The sequence below is a fragment of the Bidens hawaiensis genome, unplaced genomic scaffold, assembly GCF_021521415.1.
Source record: "Bidens hawaiensis isolate Kalapana, Puna unplaced genomic scaffold, B.hawaiensis_p1.1 tig00039702_1, whole genome shotgun sequence".
Lineage (NCBI taxonomy): Eukaryota > Viridiplantae > Streptophyta > Magnoliopsida > Asterales > Asteraceae > Bidens > Bidens hawaiensis.
Window position 1 is genome coordinate 149922 of NW_027497001.1, and position 9882 is coordinate 159803.

General features: G+C 36.0%; 1 long non-coding RNA gene across 1 annotated transcript; it reads right to left on the reverse strand.

Annotated features, from left to right (window-relative positions):
* Positions 1-6160: 6160 nt before the first annotated feature.
* LOC143591485 (uncharacterized) lies at positions 6161-8978 on the reverse strand. The gene is made up of 3 exons (XR_013145695.1): positions 8476-8978; positions 6451-6978; positions 6161-6354 (listed from the first exon to the last, which is right to left on the reverse strand). It is a non-coding gene; the product is annotated as an uncharacterized LOC143591485 (long non-coding RNA).
* Positions 8979-9882: the final 904 nt, after the last annotated feature.

Here is a 9882-nt window from a genome sequence, read left to right on the forward strand (position 1 = left end):
CTGCAACTGACACATTCTTTGTCCCTACCAGCTCCCACTTATACGAACTGCCAAATCTTGGAATACCTTGAGAACAAACAACACTCTCCATATTAAGCAGGTAATCTTTTAGAGAGACTTTAACCGCTAAAATACTGATTCTCTTAACCCACTTTCTGGTAACTCTGGCAAAAGCTTTGACTGACTGACTGCCAGTGCTCCCACTTCCACAAAAACTCTGACTGGTTTTTCTGAACCTCTTCTAGCACGCTCAACCTGAATCTGACATGTGGCTCTGGATTTATCTCCTGCAAAACAAACCTTCTTCTGCCCACTAAACTCTGTGAACCGGACTTTGGTTTTCTTCTGAACTGGGTCGGTCACTCCCTTAGACGATAAACTAACCATATACAATGAACCCCTCTTTCTTCCTCTAGCAATGACAATATTTCCCTTTACAACTTTCCACTGCCCGTTCCCAAATTTAACCTCATGTCCCTGTTCATCCAACTACCTGACAGAAATCAACTTGATCTTTAAGCTTGGAATCACTCTGACATCCTTCAAGGTCCATGAACCGGCTGAAGTAACTAAATTCATGTCACTCATGCCCGTAACATCAACAACATCATTGTTCACCAGTCTAACCTTACCAAAATCACCTTCCTTCAAATTCTGCAATGTTTCACTGTTGTGGGTAGCATGAAATGAAGCACCAGAATCCATGACCCAAGAATCAACATTATCCTCAACACTAAGAACTAAAAAGTCATCCTCTGGGCATTCTTCTGCAGTGTTGACTTCTTTCTTTTTATTCTTATCATTCGGACACTGATTCCTAAAGTGTCCCGCTTCATTGCAGTTCCAACATACCACATCCTTCCAAGTCCTAGACTGACTCCTTTTCCTGTTCCCGCTCCCACTACCTATGTTATTTTTTATTCCTCTGCCAACATACTTTAAATCACTTGATGATTCACCTGAATTTCTTCGTCTTGAATCTTCTCCAAAAATCAAGTCTCGAATCCCATCTAAAGTTATTTTTGTATACGAACTACAAACCGCAGTCACTGTTTGATATCAACTGTCTGGCAAAGAGGATAATAAAAAAAGACCTTGAACTTCATCATCAAACTTAATGTCGACTGACACTAAGCGGAAAAGGGTAAGATTATTAATATGCGTTACAATAGACCCACCCTCTTTCGTTCTTGTAGTCACTAGCTATCGGATAAGATAGACCTTATTTGCTGTCGAGGGCTTCTCATACATGTTGGATAGTGCATCCATCATACCATGCATTGTGGTTTCCTTCATGATGTTAAACGCCACATCTTCCGACAACGATAAAGTAATACAAGCCCTAGCCTTCTTGTCTAACTTCTTCCGATCTGCTTCTAACATCTTTTCCGGTTTTTATCTTCAAGCACTACATCCAAGTCTTTCTGCAAAGTAGTGCTTCAACCTGCATCTTCCACCAACCAAACTTTTGTCCATCAAACTTCTGTAACATAACTTTCCGTCTTCTGCCATGACAATGACTAAACGAAACCTGGATAAAAACAGAGACAGACACAACAATGGCACGAGCCTGAACTTAACGGTTGTTCTATTGAACTCTGTTAAAAAATCAACCTATTTAAACGCAATGGAATAACGAACTAAAAATAAAAAACTGAAACTTTAAACTGAAACGATAAAACCTGACAAACGCGGTTAATACTGGTTTTCGGTTTCTTTAACGCTTCTTCTAATTGACGATTGTTTTTCAAAAAAAGGATCTTGATCTAAGTCCACTCAATTATTTAATGGAATAAAACTTTCATCCAAACCAAGCCAAGACAAAAAGGAAGTTGAAACTTGGTGAGACTCCTTTGTTCACCTCAAACCAAAAAAATAAAAACAATGTTCCTTATCTCTAGCTGTGCCGACAAAATGGCTCTGACCTCTACTCCTTTTTCTTTCTGCTATCGGTGCACAATACCGACTACACTTCCGGTGATGCTTTCTTCTTTGCTTTCAAAACAGAACATCCACAAAACAAATGTCGGTGGCTGGAACAATCCCTAACCGACTGTGACGGCGACGAACCGAACACGACGGAACCCTAGCTCCGACTTCTGGTGCAGCGATGACAAGCGGAACTGGTTCAACGTGTTCTTCGCGTGATCCGAACCTAAGCTCTGATACCACTTGTTAGGGTTAAACACGCACACGAACCAAACACAACACACGAAAACAATAAAGAACACGATGATTTAAAGTGGTTGGGTCTAGACTGACCTACATCCACGGGCTTCACCCAGGGTATTTTATTATTGCTACTGCCTCATTCATGATATTGAATTACAAGTACAAAGCTAAATGTATATAGATACAAGATTAGGGTTTTTCACTTATTCACCAAGAAAACTAATATGGACTTTAATTAAAACAAATCTGGCCAACCCATTTGATCTCTAATTTTCTGCTACATGGTTCTCTTGAACCGGACCCAAAACAATCGAGCCTCCACATTAAACCCAACAATAAGCTAAGCACCCATCATTGTTTTTGAAGCATTTTCTTCTAGCCTAAAAGAAACAACATTGACATTAACAACAATACCCAGTCGCTTACCATACTAGTTTATTCTTATAAATCACGATTATAAATGCAATATTGAGCCCATCCTCTTATTCAAACCTTGAATTTAGCGCACTTGTGTTCCTATGCTACTTGCACAAATCCTATTCGCTAGAGGTAGAGAATGTCTTTCGTGACATTTATAATAACCTCTATGTTAAAGATACAGATGACTAATGTTATCCTTCACCATCAACCACTTCAATGGGATTAATAGGTAACCTCATATAATATGAAGGTAGCATATAAGAGAGAACTAATTTGAATACTCCATAACATAAACTGTATGAGTCCACCTTTATTTTTCTTCACAATGAGCCTCTAGACTGATTAATCAAGAATTTGAATTCACCCTCTATTCAATTTTAAAAGCAACACATTTTGTGTGTGGACTGTACTCCTAATAAGGTCGTTACCAGACTTATATCATTATTATCTTTGACAATGTTAATGATATGCCAATGTGCGTAGCTACTAAAATTCCTTTATGACGTGACGTATTCTTTATATGCCTCATATATTTTAACAAAACCATGTCGCTAAGTCTTCGCTCAATTGATGCTAAATATATTTATCAACTCCTAAATTGAATAGTGATCATCAATCTTTGGATACGTGGCATATTCTATATGAATTTAGACTAGCAGTTTCTGATACCATCAAATGTACTAAGAACGTGGAACATGATACTCAAAATTTTCATTAGCCAATCAGTTCCTAATAATTCAGTACCCTCTGTAAAATTTACCAGAGATGGATAAGTTCAATCTTCATGCCGCTAGGCTAGTATATCCTATTTAAAGTCGTCCATTTCGTTGGATGAGGGTCATGCTCTCGATTGGATCATCTCCACTACTGAGAGTTACATCTATTTATCGTAATAATTGTTTTTAATGTACTTTCCTTTACATGCAATGTCTAGTATATAAGTATGAGAATCCGTTTGCATGTGCATTGACATGCTACCAATACCATCTGAACTCACCATTTCGTATGAGACAAAGTTGAAAGGGTTTTCATACTCTTCCAGTGAACGATTCAATTTTTAACACCCAACCATTTCAAATCATTGTAGCCTAACCTACTAACTCACTATTCAAGATGTTAGTTTAAACAGTTTGTTCTTCCTACCTGACCACCTTTATTGGCTTCTATCTTGAACTAGTGTTACGCATCAAAACGAATAGACTCTTTATTACGTCTTTTATAAGTGATTCAGTCTTCGCTAGAAAAGTCTTACGACCAGTTTCTTCAAAGGTCATCCTACCATCCCTGTAAAACATGCCATTTTCCATGCATTCCTTAAACATTATTTCATTACGTCAATTCCCAAATGATTAAACTTTTTAGCTATATTACTCGAACTTTCGGATTTATCCAATCGATACGAATGTTGGTGAATATTTTAAACAATCCGAATATATTTATACAAACCTGGAGATTTGAGTTCTATGCTATAAGATTATTTTCTATACATGTTTTTATATAATATTCTAGCATCAAATATGGAACGAATTGTGAGCGTTTATTACAGAATACTATGTCACGTTACGTTATACGCCAAATGACGTAGGCTAGCTTAACATTTAATATAACTAAACATCTAAAACTAAGAAGAAAATAAATAAATATTTGACAAAATCTTACAGCAAACTTGTTTTTCTGTCTCCAACGTGCTTATGAACAAATAATACAATCTCTAAATTGATGCATACTTCAAGTCTAACAAAAAACGACGAGATTAATATACATGGAAGGATAAACACCATAAGTGTGAGCATTGCGATTGTGGAAACTCAAATTGGGAGGACTTTGGACATGGATGAGGCTAAGGTCAGATGTCAGCGAAAGATCGAGGCGATGGTGGAGCGCAACGGGACAAGTGCCACGTAAGGTGTCACAAATTCAATGAACTTGGGCATTATCGGAGTGATGTCCAGATTTGGAAAGGAGGGACGGGGAAAAATTGGTCCGAGATGAAGATGAGGAACCAACGTTGCTGTAACCGGATCTTGAAGAACATGATCGTGATTAAGGGGGTGAATGTAGTGTTAATCACTTATCATCAAAAGTATAGTGGTCTTATTATAGATAGTCAATAGAATGTTTAGTTATGTTTTAATAGAGGTTGTAAAGTATAGGGTCAAGATGCCAAGATAAAAGATTACAACTTCCGTGTACATATGTCAATTTAGGTTTGACTTTGAAAGGGTGTGACTTTAAAGAACGTACCTGTTTGTGTAGCAAAAATAGGGGTCAATTGTTGTATTCAATTTTATCATATTAAAGTTTCAATCAAAGTTTGCTTGTTCAATTCTTGTTCATCTCTTTCTTATTATCAAATCAATTACAAATATCATCAATTGGGGCCAACATCCGGAACACTATATGATCTTCATATGCCAGCTCTACACTACTCTTAAGGTAATACACATATATAATCTCACGTTCACACCCATGCTACAATCCTACTCTTGATCTCTCTATTTTTTTTATATACAAACACACATGCATCCTTTAACTAATATGTATCTCATGGTGTTTGCATGAATAAAAAAAATAAGAAGCTATAAGAGCTCAAGGCTCTCCTAATCTCTCCCAACCCTAATCCTAATACTAAGTGAGCAAAACCTTCCGTATACCTAATTTATAAACGGGTTATGATAAACTTTCACCTATACCACAATATACACGTTTAACATTAAATGTACGTCTATAAACTTATCGTGCTTAAGAGGTGTTAAACACACAAGGGAATCACTAAAAATGGTTAAAAGTGAGTTAAACGGACTCACACATCAAGAGAATAAGAAATTATTAATAACTAGTATTTGTGCCCGGGCGTTGCGGCGGGGCACGTAAAAGGCATTCGATGTATTACCAACACAATCTAACTTGTAATCCAACTTTTCCAATAAAATATCAAGACTAGTAACACAACCAAGTTAAACTGTAACAATCAAACAAAAAAGTTTTGATTGCAGAAAGATTACCGGCACCACCAAGTCTAGACTACTACTACAAAATTAATTGCCCATAAACTTATGAAGGATTTTGATGCAGCGGTATAAACAAAACGAAGATCGAATCATGTTGATTCAGTGAATACCCATGATGAACTTCAGAACTCCCAAATCCCACCCAAAGGTCTAGGGAAAATGAAGAGAAAAACGAAATTTATTAATATTCAAGTCTAACTTTTGGAATTACATCACAAGCATATAAAAAGACTTCCAAATACGAAATGGGCCTAAAATGGGCCATGGGCCAAACACAAACCCAAAAACAAAAAGACAAAAAGTACTGAAAAAAGATAACAAGGCCCAAAACTTCATTTAGGAGGCATTTTTGGGCTTCGGACAGGGGCCAAACCGCCGTAGGCATTTGCCACAATGGGCTCCTCGTCTCAAGCTTCGATTTGACTGGTAATAGGCCTTAAACGGAACTTCGTGGGCCAAGTTATGCCCGTTTTCGTGGGCCACCTTTGGAGACACGATCATGGGCCTCCAAATATAACATGGCCTGTTCGTCAATACTTGGGCCTTCATCAGATTTGTAGGCAAAGATATCTGTGTATTATCCAAGTTAGCTTCTTCTATAATTTCCTATAACTTGTAAAATCTTGTGAGTTGAAAAAAGAGTGTGTGCAAAATGTTAACAGAAACGTACCTTACGCATTCAAGTAAGGCATCCCTTTAATTTGCAGCAAAGTTGAACACACATTTGAAGTATTTTAGGTATCAACATGCTCTATCAACAACAAAAAAAGTAACAGAAGCATGAAGACCAACTAATCTATGCAAGTAAACAAACAAAAAAAAAGATAAGATTTGTTGATTTACATACCATTGGTGATTACTGGTTGATTTCAAAAGGGTTTTTGAAACCTTAGTTTGAGACAGTTTCATGAATTCCTCTTGCTCTTGACACCTATTGTACTAACAAATGGTTTTCCCATTTGCAATCTCCAGTTGTTGATGGATGTTTTATCTATAATAAGTGAAATGGTCAAACAAAATATGGGGAGACAGGTCATTGGTCAAACGGATTAAAAGTCGATGTTACAAAACTCAAAACTTAATAGAAAAAAGCGTTTCAGGGACAAGCTGAACGACCCATTTTGACCCAAGAAAAAACTCCCGCATCTGGTCGATCGGATTTAGCCAACAGTTTGTAAGCTTCAATAGAAATTTGAATGCAACATGTGTTTCATGCCAACTGAGAGAGAATAGAAAATGGGTTGGTTAGCTATTATTTTCACTTCCGAAATTTAACATAATTTGCATATAATTAAAAGAAACTAACATGTTTGCGTCTCGTTTAGTAATTTACGAATTCACAACTTACTTGAGAGTTGAGACCACCACCATGCTCCTGATCATCAGAAAGAAAAACATGGTTTAGCCCCAACCAATCAAAATGAACTTGCAAAATTCAATTGATGTATTATAAAATGGTTGTTGGAGTTATGTTAATATGTATACCTAATATAATGTTTTGCCAATTTTAGTTTAATTATGTGAATATGTATGCCTAATATAATGTTCAGCCAATTTTAGTTTAGCCATTTCTAGTTTAGCAATTTCAAAGAAGCAAGAAGAAATTTTGCAAATGATAAAAAAATGTGCAGAAGCACAATATTATTCAACAAAGTATGATGAATTGATGATACATAACATAAAGTCAATAAATTCAAAAGTTCTAATCGATTGCTAGTTTGCTACCAAAACTAATGAGGATTAAACCACATGGCAATTCTATATTCCGGAATTACATACTACACGTCAAGTACCTTAAGTAACAATATTTACATAAAAACATCAAACCTAGTTTAAAATGTAGGCAAAATAGCTTGAAAAAACTATGTTACATTGGATAGGCACCAATTTATGAAATCTTTAGGTGCCCTAATTTAGTAAAATGGCTAAATTCAAAGTCCAAAAAAATGTCTTAACCAAGGCATAATTTAGAAAGAAGACTTAGGTGCTGTTTGTTTTTTAAAACAAAAACTGTCTGTAATCTGATTTCATCTGATTTTATGTCTGTAAGTGAAGATGTGGTCTGAAGGTCTGCAATCTGAAAATATAATACTGTTTGTTTTATAAACTGGGTATCGTCTGCATAAGCTGAAAATTAATTACCTATCGTACATATCACAGCAGATAAAAGCCATTTAACGTCTGTAGACTAGTAAAATAGTTGGTGGTGGGTGGTGGACGGTGGTGGCGGCGGACGGTGGGTGGTGGTGGTGATGGACGGTGATGGTGGTGGGTGGTGGACGGTGTTGGTGGCGGATGGTAGGTGGTGGTGGCGGACGGTGGGTGGTGGTAGTGGACGATGGTTGTGGCCGACGAGTGGGTGGTGGTGGTGGTGGTGATGGACGGTGGTGGTGGGTGGTGGATGGTGATGGTGGCGGACGGTGGGTGGTGGTGAACGGTGGTGGTGGTGGCGGGCATGATGGGTGGTGGTGTTGGACATTGGGTGTTGGCAGGATGTTAAGAATGGGTGTTGGTAGGATGTTAAAAAGTGTGAAGATGTGTGAAGAAGTTAAACAATAGCTTCTTTTTTAAGACCATAAAAGCAGTTTGCAGATCTTATTTAAAAAAAAAACAAACAGTCTTTAGAAGCTTATGTCTGCGCGCCCGCAGACATAAGCCTCCTGCAGATGTTTTAAGCAAAAACAAACACCACCTTAGTTAGTCTTTGACAGTTACTGTGGCTTCTTCATAACCCTAACATCGCTTCTTCATAACCCTAACATCATACACACCATAAATGGCAAAACCAGAAGATCAAAATTCGATTAGGTACTACCAAAACATCGAACATTAAACCTAAACGTAGTACGTATTCTAAAGAGATGGAGCGAACCTGGAGATGTTGTTTGAGAAACCTTAACAACACTAATCATTAATGTAATCTTAGACTCTACATGCTCCTCCTCACTTTGCCAGCAATATCCAAATAGGTATCATGCGTTTTATTTTTTAGGACACAGTAATAACGGAAACCGATCAATAAAAAGTCAGTGATTTAAAGTAAACCATGAATACATACGCGAAACATGTCAATCGATGAAAACAAACCTTCGGTTCAATGAAAATTTAAACCCAATTGAAGTTTTAGGGTAGGCAAATCTATGAAATTAGAGACAAAATCTTGGACATGTATTACCGGTACATTCAGACCTTCAATGAAGGTAGGAGATGAAGAGAAAGAAAGAATGGGTTGGAAGCGTGGTGGAGAGAAAAGACTGAAAAGTGATGAATGGTACTGGCTCGTTGGAACACCATTTCTGTTTATCGTACACGTATACTAAAGGAGAACACACGTGTAACAATTCTGCTGCATATAGATGTTGTACCAGCTGCACAAAGAGTTGTAAATCTGAGCTACAGTAACTTATGTGAGTATGCCGACATTTGTATTTTAATTATAATATAATATGTTATGGAAGTTTAACATAAATAAACATGGTTACTAAAGTGGGTTTTATGGGTGGAACTTGGTTTAGACATGTCTAATATGTCTAGACGTAAAATTTGGAAAGCGTCTAACTTTTTATGACTAGAACTTTGGGTTAATAATGCTTATGATATCTAGACATGAGATTTGTTAAAAAGGTGGATTTTCTTATATAAAAACATAAATATAGAAACATGGTGAATTTTGGTGAAAAAAAAATATTTTGAGATTACATAAAAATTGGATATGAAAATATCGTTCTTAAGAGTTCGTAATTTAGGAAATATGATTAAAGGTATACGTACGAGCTTTATGACAAAGATAAACGTATTCTTAAAGTCGAAACATATTTTATACTTTTAAATAAACAAAAACAAGTGTTTATAAATTTTTATGTTGCGGATACATTCATATAATTTTATAAAGCTTATCAAATGATTTCAGTTACAAACTTTATGTTTGAAAACAACAAATAATAAATATTATGTTAAAAAGACATTTTGTGCCGGCATGATAAGTTTTTCTTACAAAAGTATATACTTTGAAGAAATATGTGTTAAACGTAAAAATAATATTTTTTTTCAAGTTAAACGACCGAATCAGTATTTAAAATCGGCTCGAAAATTTTGAACAAAAATATAATTATATTATGTGTTACGAAAAACATTAATCGTAACTTCAAGAAATATTATTTTGATTTAAATATATAGTTTTCATGAATGTTTAATTGTTACTCAACTAAATAAATCAGTTGCATATAAAGGACACCGACACCAATAAGAATTCTATTTTTAATATTTATAAAGTTATACG